General features: G+C 40.9%; 1 protein-coding gene across 1 annotated transcript in view; it reads right to left on the bottom strand.

Annotated features, from left to right (window-relative positions):
* Positions 1-25,269, bottom strand: part of samd12 (sterile alpha motif domain containing 12) — a 102,611-nt gene that overhangs the window by 1,994 nt on the left and 75,348 nt on the right. The window lies entirely within an intron of this gene.

The raw sequence follows: 25,269 nt of genomic DNA, 5'->3' as shown, positions 1-25,269 counted from the left end.
GGTACTTTATTAAAGGTAAACAAAAGAATGGAAGTATTATTAGAAAAGTGTACTAAAATATTTAAAAGTAAAAGAAACATGCCTCCTGTGATTGATGTATTATTACATAGGACATGATTAGATTGCTTGTACGTAGCATGTTGCTGTTGTACGTAGTTTGGACTTACAGCATGAACAGTAAAGTCGGTGAGAGTCTTGAGCGGTCAGAAGACTAGAGAGTCGCTATATAAGCACAGTCCATCAACTTTGATGAAGTCATGGAAAACTTGGTGGTTTTGGTCAAAATGAAAACTTCACTGACGGTTGGAGTCCACTGTTCTTTTATTTTTCATTATTTTTTGGGCATTTATGCCTTTATTAGATAGGACAACTGAAGACAGACAGGAAAGCAGGGAGACAGACAGGGCACAACACCCAGGAAAGGAAGACAGGCTGGAATCAAACCCAGATTGCTCGGGCACACACCCCACCACACGAGCTACCAGGGCACCCCATGTCTGATGCTTTGTTGACCCATTCAGCCAACCTGACCTCATCTGTACGTTCAGTTTATCCCTCTACAAGACCATCAGCTCATTTGCTTCAGTTATAATTAATAAGATCACCTGAGGTCTGTACCACTTGAACATAAACACATGTTGTTTTAGGGCATTGTACAGTGTAGTAACTGTAACTGTCAGATATGTTTTTCATTTACAATAAAGTGGAATTGAAGTATAACGTAGATTATAATGGGAATAATGAAGTGTACTGAAGTATGTCACATAAATAAATTCTTCACATTCCACACTGACACATTCACAGCCACTACAACTCAACCACCTAACATTTGTTATCATTATTGGCAAACACTGGAAAGCATCAAGCTCATTCTGCATGTAAACACTATGTCAGCCCACACACACACACACACACACACACACACACACACACACATACAGACTCCTTGTTAACTGTATTAATGCCAAGGCTTATCAGTGCAGCGGGACCACACACCACAAAGAGCTGAAATTCATTACAGTCGTAGGAGGGCCTTGACAAGCTGTCAGCATGTTCGAAGGATTCCTCAAATCCCCCTCCCCTCTCTGCCATCGGACAATGGTGGGAATACTCAGAGCCCGGATATCTGTTTCTACACACACACACGCGCGCGCATGCACACCTACACATACACACGGGAACGTCTCTGCTCTGGTTGACATCTTAATTTCAAGGATAGTTTGCACACGCAGACACACACAACTACATTTACACCATCACACAAACACATTAAAGTCTGTTCTGAGTCTTAATTTCATGGGTAGTTGACATCGACTCTCTCCATCACACACACACACATGCACACATATGTACACATTATTCTGAGGTAGTGCTGGGTGGAGAATAAGGCCCTGAGGTGCAGTTCAATGACATATTCTGTATATCCAATTTATGTCTGCGTCACTATATGCTTCTCTTGGCTGCCACTGTACACACACACACACACACACACACACACACACACACACACACACACTGCATCTTAATATTGAGGACAGCAGTTATGCTTTTGCTGTTATGGCTTCTTACATCAATAGAAAAAACATTTTTGGATGATCAAAAAGATTACTGTTGCCATAAAACTGTGCAGAACAATAAAAGCATATTATAAACATATTTTCCAATCTGGTTGTATGGTTAAGTCGCACAGTAAAAATGAAAGAAAGAAAGAAAGAAAGAAAGAAAGAAAGAAAGAAAGAAAGAAAGAAAGAAAGAAAGAAAGAGTACGATCAGCCTTCAGCCAGCGCTGTTTCAGTCTTCAAGGACAGAAAGGGCAAATTACTCCTGAAAATCTTTTCTTTAACATAATTACTATAATCTGTCAAACCTAAATTAAACATACCATTGTGCTAATGCCTCCTTGACATAAATCTGGACTCTGTGTGTGTGTGTCTGTGTGTGTGTGTGTGTGTGTGCCAGCATCTGACAGAGAATTACAATTTCGACATGTTTCTGTGGTGTGTAATTGCGTGTGTGAATTAAAGGCAGAGAGCACTCGGTCTGTCTTCAGTTTTTAAACTAAACAATTACAAGGCCCACTCATCACGTTTACGTCCCAAACAAAGGGAGACTTGATCTATTATTAATGTACTGTTCCGCAGTGTAATTCACACATGGATTTGGTCCCATACATTCACACATGAGTGCTTGCACATCACACCCACACCCACACCCACACCCACAAATAATGCTTCTGCAGCCTGCAGTAGCTCAGTCTCTTGTGCCACTGGGTACGACTGATGAATGTGATTTGCTAGTATTAACAGATGAGCAGTTTTTCAGAGACAGGTAGTAAAACGTCTGGATCATCATCTCTCTCTCTCTCTGTCTCTGTCTCTCCCTGTCATGCCTCACTCCTGTCCTCATATCTCTTTCTCTCGCTCTTTCTTCCCGTGGCTCTCACACATGCATTCGTAATCAGACCTGTCTTTCTTGTTTAATCTGAGCACATCTCAGCGTGCAGCCGCATCTGCCTCCTCTCTGCTGCGTGCCGTGCCTAGTAGTGAAAAAAACGTGCATGGGGGCGTGTGTTTGCGCTGATTCTGTCCATCCTGCTTTGAAGTGTCTATTCTATAGGCCCGATCCGGGCTTTACCTGGCGGGGTTTCCCTGACAGATAGGCTGCTGAGATGTGATTTTTAAGGATGGAAAGCTGGCAGTATTTTCTCACTGTCAACAAATGGCATGAAAACCCCCCAAATCAACATGCTAGTGGCAGTACTGCTTATTTTGCCAAAGCCTCAGACGTGTCTCAATTTGCATCCTTCCATACTCACACTTACTATTTGAGTACATAAGTGCGTTCACACTGTCAGTTATGGAAAAAGTCAGTGTACTGTGAGTGTGGATTGCTGGACACTTCTCGTCCTCGGCTGAGGAAGCCCCTGGAGCTGAAGCGGTTGAGGTGAATGTCATATATTGGTGCTACAGTAATACTGGTGCTAATTGCCCAGTTGCAATCAGACAAAGAAGAAGAAGAAGAAGCAGTAAAATGATTGATTTGTCATATTTATCTCCGGGAGTCACTGGATGAAGATCATGATGGTCACTGAAGGTAAAAGGTGCATTTAGACATGATCCAGCTGGGTGGCGAAAGCGCTGGTTTTTCATTCATTTCAGTAGGGTAGTCTGTTTTGGCTGCAGCGACCTGCGATGGAGGTTGTGCCAGATCCAGTGAGCTTTGGTCGAGAGACATAGACAGTGAATTAGACTTGTGAGTGAGTGCTGGCCTCCATAATCAGCCAATTAAAAAGTAATTTCCTGTTTGTTTCACAGTGGTTACGTTAAACACACATAGACACAGCCCCCCCACCCTCACTCCCCTAACCCCTACACGCTGCCGGACAACCCTGCTGTGATTTGCTGCAGCCCTGATTCTTTCACTTTTTTATAAATACCAACACTGCTGTAGTCTGGACTATGATGACTTACCAACAGACCATAATGAAGAACACCACTCCACACTAATAAGGATGCTTGTTATTCATTTACATATTGATTTATGCTAAGTTTACTGTCCATCCAGCAGAAGGTTTATTTGCTGAAACTGAAGGTCACTGAGTCGGGTCATGTTACATCTGCTACAGACTTAGATTGATTTATATGCAAGAGAAAGTTCAGATAGGTTTGGAGAGGTCATGAGTTGCATAGGAAGGCTTTCCTTGCCTTGAACTTGCTCATGGTTGGGATTGTTGGGTAAATATAAAGAGTACAGTCTAGACCTGACAGTATGGAAAGTGTCATAACTTCTGTACTTCTTCTATATAAATAAAATTGAATCGATACATATATGCAGACATGCGCATTCGTTCCGATATATATTTATACAAAAGGAGTTTGGAGCCTCTGTGGCGCTCAGATAAGGTTTAAAGAGCCTCGTCTCCCAGCGTGTGTTCAAAATAGGTCATCTTACTCTGCGACTACAAGCGAGCACGCCTGCTTCTTTCCCTGCCCTGATTTCCACAACATAAACAACTGACGGGAAGTTTTACCCCCCTCTCCCCCTCTCTCTCCATCTATCTCTTTAAAGCAGGGCTGCTCATCAGCGTAACCCAGTGAGGTTAAGTAAATAAGTCTATTTTATGCAGAGACAGAGACAGAGGAACGGTGTTTCTCAAAGAGCTTGTATTTCCGTATTCTAACTTGTGTCAGGTTGGATTTGTTTGTTACTGTGCCTTTTCCAGTGCCACCTTCCACCGCTACCTTCCACCGCCACCACATATACACTGACACACATCTTCCACACGCACACATACACACACACACACACACACAGACTTTGCCTCCATGCTTCAGCTTCCTTTAGTTGCTCAGTGGGGGACTGTCAAACTGAGCTCAGTACCATTTCTTTAGTGTGCTGCTCTATCATGCAGGATATCTCTCCTGACACAGAGCTGTCATGGCCTTCAGGGCTTAAAGATGGCAATGCAAAGGAGCAAAAAAGTGGAACAGTAAAAAACAAGGCCCTCATTTATTGTAGCACATGTATGCTGATGTCTGCATGCATCTATATTTGTGTGCACGTCTTTGTGGTCGGATGTGTGGAGATGTTTGTAGATGTGGCCTTTGGATGATTCATGATGGAGCATGAACAAAGCACAATAGCACAGTACCCTACCCGATTCATCCAAGGCTTTAGCAACAATTAGATTACTGGTTTTTGGTTAGAGTAAGTTCTATATGATCATGAGGAATAGCTGTGAGACTATTCTTAGAGCTTTAAAACAGTTTCTGTTGATTGAATACAGCAACACTGAACAATCTCTTACATGTTGCAGAAATACTAATCTGCAACCTTAAACGAGTTCTGAAAATAGGTCAACATTTTGGTAAAAGTGCAGCACATAAAAAAACACAAATGTTTTGGGGTTTTGTAGCGATTAACACATGAGATATTATGTGTTAAAAGTGAATTATGTTACAGTATCTTTGGACAGAGCCAGGGTAGCTGTTTCCCTCTGTTTACAGTCTTTGTGCTAATGTAGCTGTGTCAATATATTTTTTTGTTTTTTTATCTTTATTTCTATTGAATGATGATGTACATCGTTCTGGGTTACCTGTTGTAGCAGAGGGGAATCTTAATTTGTGACACAAAGAGATGAATGTGGTCAAAACTTTGTGTTGGTAAGATGTGTAGTGATGCTCTCCATCTCTTGGTTAAGATAGCACATTTATTCTGTCATAGACTTCATGTAAATGTAATGTCAGATCGTTATTAATGTTACGTTTGTTTTAGTCGACAAAACAAAACAGCTGGTTTTATCTGTTAAATTTGACAGAGCTTTGCATATTTTATATATTTTCGGACCCACTGGAGGGTGTGTGTGTGTGTGTGTGTGTGTGTGTGTGTGTGTGTGTGCTTACTGTGCCTCTCACTGCTTCATAGGTGTGTAACAGTGTTAAAATATTAAATGATATTGTTATTTTCTTATTTAGCTTTTATAATTTTATAATAATATTTGCATTGAAGTAGCAGCTCCTTCCCGGTCAGAAAGACTTGTGGTGATTCTGAGTGATATTCTGTCACATCGTAGCAACCATTCTGCAGCCGTTACACTAGCTAAGCTAACAGGCGGCTCACTGTGGGTTTGCTACACAGATATTAAAGTGTGGTATTGATCCTCTCATCTAATTCTTGTGAAGAAACCAAATAAAGAAAATGAACTTTTCATTTAAGTGATTCCATCACAGATTTGCCCTACTACCAATTCTTCAGTATCCATCCGTTCGTATGTGCAGTTATATTAAGGCATTGCAGGCTTTGATGCAGTAAAGTAAAACTTCTACTACTGACTGCTACTAAACCATCTCAGTGACAGCAGACTGCATTCACTGTTTAAGGTTTTTCAACAGTGTATGCTCCTGAGTCTGACACACTGGACCTGTAAAGTCAGTTTTCAGTCCAGGATTTTGTGGGTGGTCTTAAAGGGTGGCTCGATGACACGCTGAGGCCACCCTGAGATGACAGAGATGAATTCATCTCGCTCAGAGTGTTTCAAAGTTAGTCATGTCATTTTCTGAATGTTTCAGTCGCTTCAAAATGGCTACGTGACTCCTCCCATGAGTGGGTGTGGCTTCAGCACATTCGGAGGACACGCCCCCACAGTCCTGGGGCTGAGAATTCATTTTTACCTGATTTTGAGACCTAATTTCATAAACGCGTTGATATTTTTAATCATCCAGATTTGGCTGGGTGGTTAATAACACTTTCTTCTTTGGTCTGAAAAACTCAGAACACATATTTACTCTTACTTACTGACTTTAATGTGAAAACTAAACTCTTGTATTGGATAATTAATGAATCAAGAATCGAATCAGCAGATTAACCGATAATGATAATTACTAGTTGCAGCTGTAGATAGGATTACATAAATCATGATGTTTGAGCTTTTAGGTTTCACCATTGAGTTCTGGTTTGTTTTAGTTTTTTTCAAGTGTACTGCACATTAGAGCCATTGTGTGGAGGACAGAGGTAACGACATGTGGACACAGTAAGTGAGAGAACTATGAACACCCTATAGCTCTCAGGTTCCTGCTGACACTGATAAATACCTGAGGAATGGGACACACTCGAGAGCCCGGCTACGCCGTCATTAACCTTGTGAAACCTCAGCCTGCGCTGGTGATTAACGACATCCCATTATGTGCTATTAAACAGCAGCAGAGGAGGGTCTCCTCTCCCATACCAAAACAGCACAACACGGCCAAGGAACTACGGCTTCTTCTTTGAGAAACTTTCTCTGGGCCTGACAACAATCTCCCTCAGGGAGCAGGGTAAAAATCAGCCCTTAACATTAAACATCCACTAAGAAAGATTTGTTTGTGAGTTTAAGAATGGTCCACTGTGGCCTAATATCCTCTGACTGCTGCTTCTTTGCGTGCCACTTACATGATTCCCCTCCCTGTCTTGTTCAAAGGTCTGTTATTGTTTATTACAATAGAACTTGGTGGAGTCCCCATAGAGGGCTCAGCGATAAGCAAAATACCCCGACACAGAAAGGAGGCTTTTACCATATGAAAGGCAAGGGGGAGAAAAGAAAGAGAAAAACCAAGAGGAGAACGGGAAATGGGATAAAGCAAGAAAATATAGAGGTTCTGGGACTGGGTGGAGATGTAGGGAGTGGAGGACATGTGTGTGTGTGTGTGTGTGAAAAGAGAGAGAGAGAGAGAGAGAGAGAGAGAGAGAGAGAGAGAGAGAGAGACAGACAGAGAGAGAGGGACTAGGGTGGACGGGAGGGGAAGATAAAGGCAGAGCTGTATTCCCTGATGTGGCTGCTGTGTGTCGGCTCTTCGCAGCTCCTGCTCCGAGGATTACTGCATTTACACTTCAGCTTAAAAATAGTCCCCGTGATAATTTATTTAGCTGGAGCACGCCATCCGGCATTGTGTTCTCAGAGAATAGTTTTTTTTTTTTTTTTCTGTCTAAGTTGGTATGAGATTCTTCCTCTCTCTCACTTTTCCTCTTCATATCTCTTTCTCTTAATCTTAATCTCTCTCAAAAGACTCACAAATACACAAGTGGCCGTGTTTACCTGCTGCTTTCATTCATGTCATGATCTTATGTGTGCTGCTAAATTGGTTACATGAACCTCTGATGCCCTTTGACTCCGCCCAATGGTTCTTCAGTTCTTCTAAAGATGTTCTGTACTCTAAAGTTGTTCATATTTTCTTTAAGGATTAAGTATAAGTCCTACAGAGACTGCAAAAAACAAAAAAGAGCAAGATGTCGACATGATCTTCTTACATGCCAGATGCATAAAACTCTGTATGTTCTCAGCTAAAAACACAAATGTGCATCCATTTATGAATCTGTTTGTATTCAATGCCTCTTGAAGGTTGCTTGAATGAAACTTCGCTCTTCCATAACTGTCGATGGTATGAACAGATCACTTTTCTTGAACCATTTCAAGCCACAGATGTGAAAATGATCCTAATAATCTGTTTGCTTATCAACACCTCCCTCTGCTCCACCACTTTAGACTTGTCAATAGAAAGAAAGGTGAAGATGAAGCACACGTTCACAGATCAAACAGCTGTCATTACACATCACTGCGGTTATTTTAGCTCCTGTATTAGCCTGACTTCATTGCACGTACCTGTAAACCACATGAACCACATCACACTCATCATCGTCGTCAGCTGCCAGAATAGTTTGTAGCACAAAATAGACTTGAAGTGTTTTATGGCTAGAGATAATGAAATATCATAAGCACAAAGTAATAAACTGATGTTTCCATTGTAAATACATAGAATATATTAAACTGATTCCTAAATGCACTCTCGATCGGCAAATTACAGAATGCCATGTAGAAAATGAAAGTAGTATCTCATCTCGACTAGTTCGTCAGCTGCCATCATTCAAAGTATTTTTATTACTCTTTATTCTGTTTGTTATTTTATTTAGATTTCGCTTCTGTGCCTGTTATTATATATAACTTCCAACGCTGCATGCACTGTAAGGACCATGGAAATTAATATTTAATATACAAATACTGTATAATGTATGTGAAACATAAATTCATTTCTTTTTAATGGTGACATATAATCATACACAATCATTCATACAAACTTTTACAATATGTTTAATTAAAAATCATATGAATGGTATTAAGAATAGAAAACTATAATGTAATAATAATAATAATATAAAATAATAATGCTTATTATGGAAATAATGTCATCTAGATGTGTTAGTGAGTTATACAATACTTGCTGCTTGCTGTAGAAGATCTCTGTTTATGTGTGGATAATGAGGTATGCATGGTGTTTGTGCAGTTCAACATTTATACATTTGGTTCCTGGTGTCTCAGTATCACAGTTTATATTTAACCTGCTTATTCCAACCATGTTATCACGTTTAGATGTGTAGTAACTTGGAGATTCTCCACGCAGTAAAGCCCCCCAACACGAGTAAAATTAGCATCTCCACAATACTCCTGATGGACGAGCTCCTAAGCCAATGATATAGTGCTCGAGTGAAGAAAGCAAGTCTATTACCACAGTGTTATTCAATTGGCCCTTGCAAAATGCTTGTTGAGTGTACTTTGAGCATACTTGAAGGAAACGATCCCCCTCAGCTCGCTCAGATGATACGGCGGCCTATCAAGACTGGAACAGGGGCATGTTCAAAGTCAACAGCACTTAAACATAAGATATGGAAGGCCTTCAAAGAGCAGAGACAAAAAGGCCCGGATGCTATTTTGGAACTGAGTGCTTCAGTAGCTGAGGTTAAAGGGGACCATCAGTCTTCGTGGCACAGCGAATCTCATTTTCCGTAGAAATGTGATGACTCGACAGCGGGGAGGACAGCAGTGATGTAGACGGCGGGTACTGGGGTGTGGGGCTCACAATAAAGAAGGGATGGCGATGTATTCCACTCAGCGTTTTTCCCCTTTTCTGTCTCACTTTCTGTGTCTCTCGCAACTGCAACCCTGAGAGCCGTTACTGAATAATGATGACCTCACATGGCGCCATGGCTCACAAACACTGACAACTCTTATTTCCCTTTGTGAGTGTAGTAATGGGATCTTATTTCTCTCTATCAGGTTTCTGCTCTCCTGCCAGCTGTGAGCAGGTCTGTGTTGAGAGGACGGCACTGCATGTTGCCTTCTGTCCAAACTCTAAATTCATTCATCAAAAAGTTCAAGTGCAGTGAGAAACAGAGGAGAGCCACTGTGTCATTTGTTAGGCCGAACAAAGTTATGAATTATTTGAATATAAATCTAAAATTGACTGTTTGCTAAGCACTGGCTCCTCCTTAGTTACTGTTGCTAAGCTTTCCATGGCACAGTTTCAGTGATATCTGTAGCAGATTAAACACCTGAAATTCAGGCTTCTCATTTCTGGCCAGCAGCATCGATTTTGCCAGAAACCACAACAGTCACTGATTCATCGATGTAGCTATCTGGCTTATCAAGTTATCATCAGCGCCATTAGTTGGTTGATTTGTGTCCGACTTTAAAGCCTCCAGAAGTGCACATGATGGATACGGAGGCTAAAGTTTGTCATGTCCAGTCAGATCCTCATCCATGAAGAAGACATGTAGCCTAATAGTTGTAGTTAATTTGTTTCTCTTTTTCTGTTTTTACAACCGGCAGTTTGCACGGTGTATTTTATTTTGAAAATCCACCAGATACTCTTTTTTTCTGCATCTGGCTTTCCATCCGCACGAGGTTGTCTGTGTAAACTGACGCGGGCTTCTCACGGCACTACACTATGATCATAGCTATGCTATGAGAGGTCAGATCACTTGTACTAGCCACTGAGGACGATATTTTAAAACAAACTTACTTAACAAACTTAACAAAGATTTAAAAGTTGGAGAACAAGGGTTTCATTGCCTTGACAAATGAATGACTCATTTTAAACTATTGATACTTTTTAAAATCATTATGCTGATGGGTACTGAAAACAGACTTCTCTGTGTTGTTCTGCAGTGACAGCAAAAAGAACTGGCTGGAAAACTTACTCACTTACTGCAAACTGAAAATGTATTTTGTACTGTAACCATCTTTATTTAATGTGATTGCAAACCTTTACAGTGGCAAGCGGCTGTGTCGCTTTTATAAAACAATGAAATGAAATTATCATAAGCAAACTGCTGAGAAAGAAAACCCAAGACATTTTCTTTGTGTTTTCCTCAATTTCAATTTAATCTGACTCACGCATCCGTTCTGTCCCTGAAGGCACCATTGCCACTGATGGCATCATTATCCTCTTTCACATGGAGGCAAGTTGTATGCATTTGTATGCAGTTGCCAAAAGTGAGGTACTGAAAATTTATATCCTCTTCTCAATCTAACCTGTGCTAGAGATGCATTAAAGAGGTGATGAAGCCCTCAGAGTTCTCTTTGGGGAGACACTGTGTATACTCACATGATAAACTCGGGTGGAAGTGCAAAGCCTTCCTCTCAGCGACATAACCAATCACCATGAAATGAAAATCTCATTTTCCTCTACTGAAAACTTTTGGAAACACTTTAATTCCCCTTGAGTGGCTCTGGGATTTCAAGTTTAAACTAATTTGCTTGTCTGGTAATTAAATAAGAAGTCAGTTCAACAAACAATTGGTTTTGCTGGTGCATTCAAGCTTGTAGCACTTGTTCAAGTGGCTGTGAGTGTGATTGTGTGTGTGTGTGTGTGTGTGTGTGTGTGTGTGTGTGTGTGGAAGTGCTCCTGTGTATGCATACAGTATGTGTATGCGTTCGGGCACATTTCTTTGTGTGTTTGTGGCGTGGGTGTTGTGAGAAGGATCGGCTTCTTCGAGACTGATTGCAAATGTTTTCTTCTTTTGTGGGAATCAAAAAAAAGCTGAAATGTAGGCACACTTTGTAGTCCATTATCACATGACCACGAGACATCTCTTACATAAAGTAGGAATAATGCAGAAACATGTTCATAATTCTGACTAGGGCAGTACTGTTTCTTAGGTGTACTCATTCTGTCTGCTCCTTTCTATGTATTTATGGAAGGCTTTTAATACCCTGCAGCGTTGCAGCACTACAGCACTTTTAATTGTATTTATTTGTTATGTATCTGTTATGTAGTGTTTTATGGCTTTGTTGTAAAGCAATAATAATTAACTAATAATTATAAAAGTGAAACTTTGAGCTCCTGAAGACGTGCCTAAATCTGCCACTCAGTTTGGAAATTCACATTATTTACAAGCAAGTCACACACGTCTTACAAAGCACAGGATCTGAATCTGCAGTGTCATCATGCAGACAGTCTTCTAAGTTTGTGAATATATTAAAGTTGCAGGAAGGAAATTCACTTTTTTTTCTTGACATGCAGGTACATTTGATAATATGAAACAGATAAAGCTCAATGGATGTCAAATCTCAAAATATTTGGAGTTTATGGAACGTTCCCTGCCTTGGATAGAATTACCGTCTGTGGTGTTTAATGCTTTCTGTGTGTTTTTCTGTGAAACTATTGTGGAAAAGTACATTTTAGCGCTGCCACCCTCAAACCGCCTTATCTACCTCTGCTTGGGCTTTTTCATAGATTCCCCACAATGCATTTGAACAAGCCCCCAGAGGAACAGGAGCGGACTTGTTGCATTCAATTTGTGTGGGAGGAGAGTGCAATACAGATAATGATAGCAACAGCATAGTAACTACAATGGAGTGAGTATCTCCAGGCAAAAAGAGGGGAGCATTATTTCCCTTACTCAGACATGATGTGTGGCTGCAGTGCCACAAGACATCATGTCTGTTGTCGGTGGGGAAATTACTTATCTGTTCTCTCATGTAGAGTTTCCTGTGTACGACTGTGTACGATCGCACAAAACGCTGAGTCTACAAAAATGTTTTTGCCCTTCAAGCTGCACTAATCAATAATATGAGCAATGAAAAATGACTGTGTGCAGTGTGAAAGGGGCCGTTTGCAGTGACAAACTGGCAGACTTTGCAGTTACCTTCAACTTGGAGGAGCGTTTTAGAGTCTTTCAGCTTCACCATTTTTGGTTCATTCTCACTGCTGCTCATCAGTGTCAAACCAGACAAGGTAGCAAAAAAAAATAAAAAATCCCACTGTAGACTTCCTGTCTAGTATCAAAGGTAGATAAATGTTTACAGAGGAAGAAGGAAGTACTGCATGGCTCTGATGACTGACAGGAGCTCTTCACTTAGGCAGTGGAGTGGTGCAGATAACCACGGAGAAAATGAAGGCATATGTGGCTTATATTAGGTATGCCTTAACGGCATCCTGAGTGATGAGATAGCTTTTCTGCCATTTCCTAAAAATCCTTACAAGAATTTACAAGAATACATATTTTTTGATCTGGTAAAAATAGTTGTAATGTTAAAGTAATGTTCAAACTGAGATTTATATTTGTGCGTCAAGTACTGATTGTGTTGTTTTATTGTTTTTGAAAATATCTTTACTTGGTTTTCTTTCTTTCTTTTTTTTTCATAGAAATGAATGGAATTATCAAAAATATGTAAAGTTGGTTTCTTACATTCTGCAGCATGAACATCTGTCCTTATTTCTGAGTATGATTTGATTATTGGCATTTATTTTCTTAATTTTTTTGATATTTCCTCCCACTTAATATGAATCATTCATTGTCATTATGACTGGTTGTGGAAGTACAATTCTGTGAAATATATATGCTTGTATTTGTTATTATTGTTGCACCTTGTATGCATCATATTATATATAGACCTCGTGTTCTGTGTAGAAGGCCACTGAAGGTATAGGCTGCTATATAATCCAGATTGATTATGTGTTGGTCGCCTCGTTGAAGACCTAAAATCGATATGCGTTGGTTTGTTTTATTGCCTATGCTCGAAGAACTAATTTATTATATCACTGCATCTGTAATCTGCACCACATTGATTTCCAGGATTTCTGTTCTTAGCAGGCAGGCAAAGCGACTGACTGGTGAACATAGAATACATGATACTAGCTAAAGAGTCAGATATGCTTGTCAGGAGTTGGTAGAGACCAAAATCAGAGCTAAAGGGAGAGTCATTCATGATCCAGAAACACGGCTCACATTGAACATTGATGTTGCTTTGGTTGCTTGATGTGTGAAAAGACAGCTGTTTCATATTCATCATTGTTATGTTTTTTTTTATTATGAACCTAAATGACCAAAAAATGAATTAAACCAGACATCAAAAACAGACATTCATAGGCTAGATATTTATTTCTTATTCTTTTCTAAATTATCCAAATTACTCATTAAAAGAAACTGTAATTTCAACTTAATTAGTCATTAAAGTTTTAGTTTTATGTCATAAAAAACATGAGGTTTGGTTACTATCTGCCATATTGTAACATATTGATATGAGCAAGCCACTCTTATTTAGAATTTCAACTTAATGACCCTGTGCTACAGTAACACATATTTCTTCTAAATATTAATCTGAAGCCTGACTGGACTGTGTGAGACCATTAAATCAGGAAAAAAAAATGGTGGCAAACAATTCAAGCCTTCAGCAAATGTTCTATCTTTTAATATTTTATTTCTGTAATAGCTGGCAAAAAAAATCTACTGCAAAATCCTATTCTAACTCTCCGGTCCTCACTGGAGTACAGACTTAGCTTTCATACAGTGTGAGGCAGCGTTCAGGCTTCATGTGCTGACACTGAAAATCTTCCCACCAGTCCCTCAGACCCTCGACGCTTCAAATGAAATCACCTGGAGTGATCATGTATTCTGTGCGCCATCGCCTGCCCCTGCTGACTCTGTAGCATTAAACGTGTATTTACCAGCTGGGGGTCTGAATACATGACGAGGCTCCTGGATTCCCAGCAGGACCGTACCTGCCACTGCTGCACCACATCGCCCTTGAGCTAGACACCTTAACCTTAGCACAGCACACAGTTGACTACCCATCACATCAAGCCGCCTGTGTGTGAATGGATATAATGTTAGCGTCAGGGTCCCAGTGGATACAAAGGGGGCATCTGCAGAAAATGGATGAGCCATATGATGAATATTAAACATCATACATGCTGTCGATCTGTGGAGAGACTCTGGAGATTGTAGTCAAGTATTACCTAGGGGGAATCTACTATATACATTCATTATCTATCTATCCACTGCACCAGGCGCCATGTCCCAGCATGCCCTCCAGTGAGAACGCAGTAGTTGGAGCTTTATGTGCATGTGCTTGTGTGTTCAAATTATACGCACATTACACTACATGTGACAACAGTGGTCCTACTGTGCAACAGGATAGCAGTGTTCTATGGCGTGTGTCTTTACTCATCTCCTGTTAACACACTCTCCGGTGCCTACCTGTAGGTTTATAATACGTCTGGGTCAACAGACATTGGGAACACAGAGGGAGGTTAATGTGGAGTAGATAGTGTGTCTGCCTCACTGCTGGCGAGCATCAGTATTGTTTGCCAGATGCATTAGGCCCGGCGCTATCTGCAGAAACATATCCATTTGGAGATTGTTTTCAGACATCTGACACACTCGAGATGTGATCTGTTTGGATTGCCTGATACGTGAAGAATCTCGATAAGAGAGTGCCTCTTTTAATCAAGCACTCTTTATCAGTTAAAATCTCCATGAAGTCAAATTTGATGTTTAAATGTCTTTGTCCCATCTGTCCTCTGTCTTCCAGTGTCTGTCCAACACTGACACAAAGTCATGTTTTCAGTATGTTCAGGTATTCTTCATGGTATGTTAGAGTTTGTCATTTCCTGATAAACCATAAAAGGTTGTTGATGATGTCATACTGCGACTGGGGGCGTGTACTAATTTTACATCCAATGAAACGCTTTCTCTCTCCTGAGTGCTTCCTGTTTGATCCAGTCTATGAGTGAGTGTGAGGGCTGCTACAGTCATCTCTGTCCGGGCCTCACTGATTACTGTACAAAAGCACAACTTCAGAACTTTATTCAAACTGGATCAGATTTTATTCACTATATATCTGCTGCTAAGCTTCATAGCTTCAAGCTTCATCAGAGTTTTCTGATGGACTTTAGCTCAACCGGTCCAATTCTGCTGCTGAGCCAAGTTCTGTTGCCCTGCCAACGGCGGATTCTGTTAGCAGCAGATAATTAGTGCTTAGCCTAACTACTTGCTAAAGTAGTAGCAACTGAATCTGCTGTCAGCTGCTGGACCATTTTCAAACACAGCCCCTGAGACCAACCGGCAATATTGTTACACTGTTCCGGTGATTTACAGATTTACTCAACAACCACTTCACTGGCCACCACTTTTTTGGTCCTGGATTCAGCTGTGACACTGACACTAGATCAAAGCTTTACCAATAAATCAATTATAAAAATAATTATATTTTATTTCAATCAACCAATCATAATTTTAGTATATTAGTCCAACTAATATCACCCTGTGTCAGAGATGCAGACTACAGACGTTTATCATTGGGGCTAATAACCGCAGTGTCAGTATACCCTCAAGTGCACAAGCAATATAATTAGCTGTGTATGCGTTGCTAGAGGAGCAGTTCCGTTAAATGGGTTTCGTAGCCTCAGTAAAGATATGCACATGCACACACGTCCTGCATGGAGGGATGCTCTGAAAACACACATTTGACCTATTAAATGTACACACACTCCCTTTAAATGGGGTTAGTGGATGACTGCGGATGCGGTCCTCTACAGGCAGAGCAGGGCTGTAGTAGGACAGATTACTGTGGGGAGTGTTACACCGCACACACACACTGAGGAGCTGCATTTGCATTGAAGATTCAGACGCCTGCACCTGCACTCCACGCCACAGGCGTTTATAGGCTTTATAGATCGAACTGAGGAGTGCTCGAGCTTTGGTGCTCGAGCTCTGTGGCACAGTCTCCCGGTGTAGGAGTAAAAATGGCCGCTTTTGCCAAAGAACTTGAATGCAATGTGTGGCAACATTTTTTTTTATTTTAAACCGAGACCGGTCTCTCTGGGAAGCGAAAGTGAAGAGAGGAACATTTGCACAAATGATGACTAATCGTCAAAGCCTTGGTCGCGCACGCCCCGCAAATAAACGTGTCACCTGTTTTCACCGCCTACTTGACACTGAGTAATCACACAGTGAGAGACATCTGCCATGTTACTGGATGGCAGCGATGCCTCCTACATTCATCCCAACCAATTGGGAGGTAGGAACCGCCACAGGAAGTAGTGCAGGATTAAGACTGACCCGTTTAACACCACAGGAAGCATCAGATGTTGCAGAAAATTTTCGTCCAGACCATTGAACAATTATGTAATGTATCTTAGCAGCTCATTCCTGAGACACAAATGACCCATTCTTCTTTATTTTACTGCCTTAAGAGGCGAGGTAAGCAACACTACCCAAAATAGCACTCCTCGCCTCGGCTGTGAATGTTATTGTAGTAAAATGTCAGGTATAAGCCCTTGCAGTCATTCAGGAGAACACCTGCTGTGGGCACAAGTAATGTACTAACTGTTTGCCAAGTAGACAGAGAGGGAGGGGAAAAAGAGAGAGGAGGCTTTGGAGAGAAAAACAACATCAGGACAAAGAGAACAGTGCAAAACAGACAGACAGATGGAAGCAAGGGAGGAGGAAAGGACCTGGAGACATCGGGAGGGTGAAAGAAAATATGGATGGAGCAAAGTATTAAAGGGCCGAGATAAAGTGAGAGGCATACAAAGCATTAGAACAAGAGAGCAGACTCAGTATACCATTTGAAAATTAGTTGAGCTAATATGTGTGCCAGATGGTTCGGGTAAAATTAAACAACAAACAGAACCAGAAGTAAAGAGAATCAAAGGAAAGTGTTCCAGCATCTATTTAGTGCATATTTCTGTCTCGTTGCAGTAAAACCCCACCCATCTCCTGCTCTATGTAGGTTAAAATAAACACTGAATAATTTACAAGTGCTATTTGACCCAGGTTTGCAAGCTGCATCAAGTGGATCGGATGAAATTCAGGTACGCTGGATATGAGCCAGTAATCTAATGAAGGGCTATTAAATATCCTTCTGTTAACAACCCCGGCTTTTCTGCTTCTCCAAGTGTAAGGGCGAGTGTGAGGAAAGCCGACTGAAGTAGTGACAGAAATGCAAATTTAATTTTTTCTTCAAGTACCCAGTATGATAATCACTCTCTCCAGAAGAAATGAGGTGATTTCGGAAAATCTGAGGATGCTTAATTGCTAAGCTGAGGAGGAAGATAACTAGCTTATGGTGACCAGGAGCACATGACTGTGAAGAGATAGAAATGAAACAGGTGGCAGAAGAATCGGTTACTGTTTTATTCATGTTTCCTATAAAGCAATAGTAAAGTGTTAACAAACTGTTGCCTATTGCTGTGTTTCTGTCCAATATTTACTGTCCTTTTAGCTCTGTTTTGGAAAATATCGGCCCTATTTCCACAAGTTGGTTGCTCACTTTGTGTGCTCTTTATCATTCTTAAAGTTGCAGGTCATAAGAGCAAAACCATGAGCTGAAAGACGCTAAAATGCTCTAGCTGTTGCTAAAAGAAACAGTGTCATGTGATCATTCTCTGTGGCTTTGTCACTACAAACAAACTCACCATTTGGCGCATTGCTAAGAAAAATATATTAAACAGCGCAGCTTTGATCTATATTTTTTCTTCCATTTAATATTCAGATGTGTTTCAGCATTTGAAAATATCTTAATAAACATAACACACACAAAAAAATATGCAAACTACTCCCTCTAAATTCTGCTAAGGTGAAAGAGAATGTGTGTAAACAGAAAAAAAAATAATTTGTGCGTTGAGGATTTATTATTGAATTCAAAAAGCATAAACAAGCAAATCTAATTTGAATGTTATAAGGTGCTTTAATACTGTGGTGGTATATAATTAGAATTTGCAATGGTAATTACCAGGAAGAGAAAAGTTTTGCATTATGCATATACATGCATGCAACTCTCTGTGCGCTACTGAGTTAAAATGTTTGTGTTAATAAATGCATATGAGTGTGTGTGTGTGTGTGTGTGTGTGTGTGTGTGTGTGTGTGAGACTGAGATCCATGAGGCAGTGTATGAAAGGCAGCAAGCTAACAACATATGCTTGAATGCCTCTTTAAATGAATCATCTGTCTCTGTGAAAGGGCACTTAGGCAAAACCTTCTTGGCCTCCTCTAGGCAGAGACACAAGTAAAAGACAATTGCGTGCTAAACCCACCGCCGTTAAACAAAAAGGATTTCATTCTTCATTACCAGCGGAGGAGAAAATGAGTTTGTCTTCATGGATCAGTGGTCGCAAGGCGAGCAGGTAGTGCACAAAAAAACAACCTTGCTCCTCACACTGACAACCAAATAACCAGAACAGCTTCAGAAATCAAACTGACTAACACAAAGATCCTCCACAATGCAGGACCATCACATTGTGGAGGATCTTTGTGTTATTAACTGTGAAACAGCCCGTTAGTCAGTTAGAGGAAGTTGATGGACAAATAAGCATTACAACCCTCGCCTCTTTATCTCCATGTTCTGTTTAAGACTGCACTCCTGTGATTGATGGCTGAACGCAGGCCTTGATTTGTAGGTGGTGGAAAAAAGAAGAGAGTCACAATGCCTGACAAAACAGGAACAAAAAAAGAGGAGATGTAGTTAGAAGGGAGGAGGAAGAAGGAGATCCATTATTAATCCACGGCAGAGATGGGCTAACATTTGTTGGTGCAGCAGTCAGGAATTAACACTGATGCCTGCTTAAATACACTACATATATGGTCTTTGTACAGATTACTGAGTGGCAATCTTCCAATGCAATGCTGCTTTTTTTTTTTGTTTTAACCATTTTACAGTCTGTCAAGAGCAGCTGATATTTAAAACCAATACACTTAGAAGTGACCCCAAAACATCCAAAGTCTTAACATTGCTATGCAGATGAAACCCAGGTTTACGTCCCTCTCAATTCCCAATTTCGGACTGACGTTTCTCGTTTACAAAAGTGTCTTCAAGGTAACACTGGAAGGCTTAAATTTCCTTCAGTTAAATGCAGACAAGACTGAGATACATTCACCCATCTAACCAATGTCACAACCTCAAACACTGGGTGTCATATTGGACAGCAGCCTGAGTTTTAACAGGCAGGTAAATTCTACAGGGGCCAACTTCTTCCAAATCAGAACCATCTCCAAAATCAGACACTTCCTGTCTCCCACTGATCTTGAAATAGTCATTCATGCACAATATCATGACCTGATTACTGTAACTCACCACACCAGGATCATCACCTGTATTCTGGTATCCCTACACTGTCCTCCCACCCTATGCCCCAACATACAGTATATCTCAAAACTTCCATCAGACCCCATCAGATCGTTCCACTGCGGCATGAAACAACAGACCGGCATGAGACGGGACGTTTTCAGTAGTGGCTCCTGTGGAATAGCCTCCTGGAAGCCATCAGAGAGGCACCTAAAATCCCACTTTGATTTTTTTTATTTTAACTGGGTTTAAACTGTATTTTTTATTTTCTTATTTTTATTCTGTGTGTCTGTTTGCTTTGAAAAGTTCTGTATAAATGAAACAAATTTAAAACTTTATTCATTGCCATGTACCAACATCTGCATTGCATACTCTTCTCTTATTGTTCCTGATTGTGTCTGGGCTGCTACACTTTGTGCCTTTAGCGATTTGCATTCAGGTCTGCAGATATGTTGACTAGGCCTTGGTTGGTGAGCTGATATGGAAGTTCATGCACACACGTGTATTTGCAGAATGGGAATAGGAGAGGAATCATTTGTATTTGCAGGAGCCATAAAGTTTTGTACACTCCCTATTTCCTTTTGGGGCTTCTCTCTGCCACAGATGAAACAAGTGTTACTGCTATAGGAGATAAAAGTGAAAAAAAAAAAACCTAAAATGGAGAAATGAACTTGTCAGAGGAGACTGCTGGTTTGGCTTATAACTCCCTGTTCAATGTCATCAGTTGCCATCTTCACTAGTCCTCTTCCTCCATCCCTTAAAACTCTTTTCACTTCCTCTTGTTTTCCTTCACTAAACACTCCAATTTTCTCCTTTTTTACTTTTACCCCTGGATTTTGTTCTTACCCACACTCCAACTGCTATGTCATCATCTTATTTCATCCTAAAGCCCCCCCCCCTTCCCTGGGCTCTGCAGTGTGTTAAAGCCGAGTAGCTGGCAGGTAATTACCGTCACAGCCTAAAGATCTTAATCAAGGTGTAGATGTGATAGAGTTACATGCCTTAGGTGACCGTTTAAGGATCATTTATGGTCACAGCTCTCGCTGCACCACGGCAGAATCAACTGTGAACACTTGTAAGATTATGTACACAAATTTGTGTGGGTTCTTTTTTTTGTACAGACAAGCACAGTCTTTAACACACAGACAAAAAATAACACGCACTCTGCTCCAACCCGCAATTACAGAAGCAACCACTTCAGGCAATTTGGAGGCAGCCGCGATAAACGGAGGTGTTTACATCATCAAAACGCCGCTGCACTCGCGGGAGAAAAGAAGAGAGGAAATTAGTGTCGTTCCTCACATGTCAAGATTAAGGAGCTCTGACTTGAGTAAACTCTGCCGTTTCATGTGATACCGATGGAGCCCTTCTTCTGGTTTGCTCACAGTACGTTATCGCGTGTAAACAAAGTGAAGTGGGGGAATACTCAGTCGCTGTATGCCGAAGAACAAGCAATGGGGTTTGGTTTGTTTTACATCTGAGCTCAGCAAAGAGAGAAAAGAGGGGAAAGCGAGTGAACGGCTCCTTCTCTGTGCAGCAGCGTGGAAAACTAGACGAGACAAAACTGTGGATTATTGTACATTCAGCTGTGGATCACCTGAGAGTCACTACAAACACTGCCAAAGATATCAAGGATGTAAAATGTCTTCTGCTTGGTTGCAAAATATGAGGCCATTAAACTGCACTTGATTGAACAATGCTTGGAGTATTTCTCCTGCCTTTCATCCCTCAGAGTGAATTGTTCCACTGGAATACTGCACTGAGACCACGCCTGTTTACAACTGCAGTATACCTGCACTATACTATGAAACTATGCTTTCAATTCTGTGAAGGTTCTCGGTCATCCAGGTCATCTTTCTTCAAAAAGGTTAAGTCAGGGGGAAACTGGACTGTTTGTAGATCCGTCTAGACGTTTGGCCCAATGTCAGAACTGAAGAAGCTTCTTGGATGAGAGGTGAAACGTCTTCACGGATCTACAAACAAGGCCCAGACTTAACCTTTTTGAAGTATGCTTTTAATTACATCACATGGTCTTCATCAGCCAGTGCTAGAACTGTAGATATTTAAATATGCATTTTTTCCAGTTTTCATTTTTGCACATTTTAGCAGTGTGTGGGATTTAGTGCCATCTAACCATGTAGTTTCAAAATGCAACCTTGCTTCACCTTCTCCTGATTAGCGTGAGGAAGAAACTACGGTGGCTGCGACAAACACAAAAAGTCCACTATTTAGTTTGATCATTCCGAGCTACTGTAGAGACATGGCAGTTCATGTAGGTTGATCTGTAACAGTCTCACTCTAAAGTAACAAAAACACAGCTGTTATGCTTTATTTTCAGCTGATTATACACTAATGAAAACATTGCTATGTATATTATGTTCAATTTCTGCCATATTCTGCTCCCCATAAATTTGACATACTTTAACTATTTTTTTGAACTATTGAACTATTTTCTATATTTTTGTCTCTAATAACTTTTGAGACATTTCTGCTTTCATTTGACAGGAAAGGAGGATGACATACAGCAAAGCACCACGGGCTAGAATGGACAGATAGGAACTTCTTAAGATGATATCAGCACACAGTTTGCATTACACTGATTTATTTTATATAAGCATTGATCTGTTGAGTTTTCCGGCCACTCTTCATTCAGCTCTGTTATTTTTTCACCATCATCCCCATCGTAGCGTACGATGGAGTTTCTTTAGAACTTTGTCACTGAGAATAGCTGCCTGCTGCGGCTGAAGATGACTCTGATGAAAAGTGGTGAGACGGAGCCAAAACATTAAAGTTGCAAGCTGGAAAAAAAACAATGAGCTGAGACTCACTACAGAGCTCCATCGAGCTCTGAGTGTGTTCAGCACTATGAGCGACCTCTGTCACATTATACGTTATCATCTGATCCATCATTATTATAAATATATTGATTATAGCTGCTTTAATATTATGCAAAGATGCATGGCTTTGTGCTGTCATTCTTGTGTTATGTTGACATTTATTAGAAGTGAATATAAAGCAGTTAGCCTGTCTCTGTTTTGTTTAGTAAATTCAGACACAGAGATACATATGTAAATAATATCATCATTTTAATAAACCATAACAGAAGCTGATCATATTCCCTTTACAGAAAATCCTCTAACCCCAGGTCAAACCCTGCAGCCAGCTGAGACTTATTCCACTTATGTCTCTGTGCACAGCTGTAAACATTTATATTTAGTTTCTGACCTCAGGAGGGGAACAGACTCACTGCTGCTGCCATGTAAGAGTCATACAAGCTCTTAGCCTAAGTACATTTATTCCCCAGGAGGTGGTGAGCTGATGTCGCACGACAGCGACATTCTGTACGCTCTGGGCGGAATAAGCCAAGTAAAAATGAGATGCCACTATGATTAATAACCATAAAAATATATGCACACACTCGACTCAAGGTGGCAACAATATGGACGCCGTGAAGCGAACAATGACGAAGTTTAACAATTTCTGTTCTGAAGGTGCAGCAATGTGCATATTGACATGGCCATTTTCTTAAAAATGTAGGAGCATACAGTATATCCTGAAATCCTGGCTATCATGCAGAGATTCTTTAAAACACTCCTATCAGAAATGTGCATACACAAGTTAGTGTGTGCATCTGTTTGCAGGCCTAAGAATGTGTGTGTGTGTGTGTGTGTGTGTGTGTGTGTGTGTGTGTGGAGCCTGCCCGCCTCTTTCACTATTTTCCATCAGGCGGTGTGCTGTCAAGCGGTGTTGTATAGCATGGAACCATTCGATCAGTCACAGGGAATAGAGTGTGTGTCTGCAGCATGGCGGATGGCCACCACTCCTCTCTCCCAGGAGCCAGTTCACTTTAATTGAAGCTCCACTGAAACACAAGCCCGGGTAGTACAGTCGCTCACACACAACACTGCTATCTCCAGCATCTCTGTCTCCCAAAGAAATGGAATTAGACTGACAGCCACTGGCCTGCAGAGCCGCAGTGTGACAAACACACACACAAGGAAATAGATGCACACACACACAAACTTATAATACAAATAACTCTCCAAACAAATAAATACACAGACAAAACAGCGTATACACAGCAGCAGAGACAGGAGTCACGACACACACACACACACACACACACACACACACACACACACACACACACACACACACACACACACACACAAAGACAGTGTGATAGAGTGTTTGTGGCTCTCCATCAACTATAAAATCTCATATTGGTCTGCTTTATATTGGCCCGAGCTACTGCGAAGGAGAGGATGACAGAGCGGGTGTGAGAGGGGGAGACGATGGAAAATGGGAGGATCAATGGAGGGAGAGTGAGTGATGTGAACGGGACAGGAGAGCAGAAACGGAGGAGAGGAAGCAAGGAGAGGCACGTCAAGGAAGGTGGAGATGAAGAGAACAGAGCAGGGGCGGGTCTGTGGACAGAAAATTAATAGTTACCCTCTGTGGTTTTCACTCTACCTTCATGTTCAAACTGGGTTAAGGCTGAAGGTTAAGAACTAATCATTGTTTAAGTCTGTTAACCATGAAAGCATGGCATGATGATTTCATACACAGTATCAATTATTAAATAAATAAACCTGCCTACTCTCAGGAAGGAGCTTAAACCAGATCTGTGATTTCCTGTCTTGGCAGGACTTCTCCACCATACGTTGGAAGTCTATTTTCTCACCTCTCCCTCGTCTTTCTTAATCAGCTTCTTACAATGAATCTTCTGTCCTAAACATAGCATATGTGTAGGTGCAACTATGCAGCAAATAGTGATAGTGATTCTAAATGACAACTAAATCAGATACCATAAACAAGAGTTAAGCTAAAGGTATTTAAAAAAAATAATACACAGTCCCCAGACAGTCGACAGGCTAATTTTAACAATCTTCCCAGTAAATGATCAACATTAGGCCTCACGGTAATTAAGCTACTAAACACATGTACGGACATTACACTGAATCAGCATAGCTAGCTTGGAAGAACACATTAAGAACACATGAACACAGAAAATACTCCAAAGACATTTGGGGGAGTACAAAAAAGATGCTAGTCTATATTTGCATGAGAGATCTTACAAAATGATGGATGAACAATGTCGGTCGAACTGAATGAAAAAGAGTTTTTCAAATGTACTCCTCCCAAACAATGTCCTCTAGCTGCTCAGCTTCAACTGTATGTGATTACAGAGTTTCCTGATGGACAGATAGCTTTAAGATAAGATGAGATAGACTTTAATAATCCCACACTGGGGTAATTCACTTGTTACAGCAGCTCGTATACAAGGTGGATAAGAAATGACTTGTGAATAAGAAATAAAAAGTCACTCAGTCATGTTGGTGTTACAGAGTCTGACAGCTGTTGGAATGAAGGACCTGTGTAGCGCTCCTTCTTACATGGTGGGAGTAGCAGTCTGTTACTGTCTGCACCTTAGCTGACCAAACTGACTTATCTTTGGGTTGCCAGGAGTCGAACCTGGCAAAAAAAAACACCGTGGCAGCCAGGCTGGCCACTGCTGCTTTTCGGAGGTTGTACTCAGAGTCTGACCTTGTACAGTGAAAGGTATATGCTAACACCAGCACACACACTCAGCCCTCGTGGCCACTGCAAAT

This window comes from Larimichthys crocea, chromosome XIII, assembly GCF_000972845.2.
Source record: "Larimichthys crocea isolate SSNF chromosome XIII, L_crocea_2.0, whole genome shotgun sequence".
In the NCBI taxonomy this organism is placed as follows: Eukaryota; Metazoa; Chordata; class Actinopteri; family Sciaenidae; genus Larimichthys; species Larimichthys crocea.
This window is presented reverse-complemented; position numbering and strand designations above follow the sequence as displayed.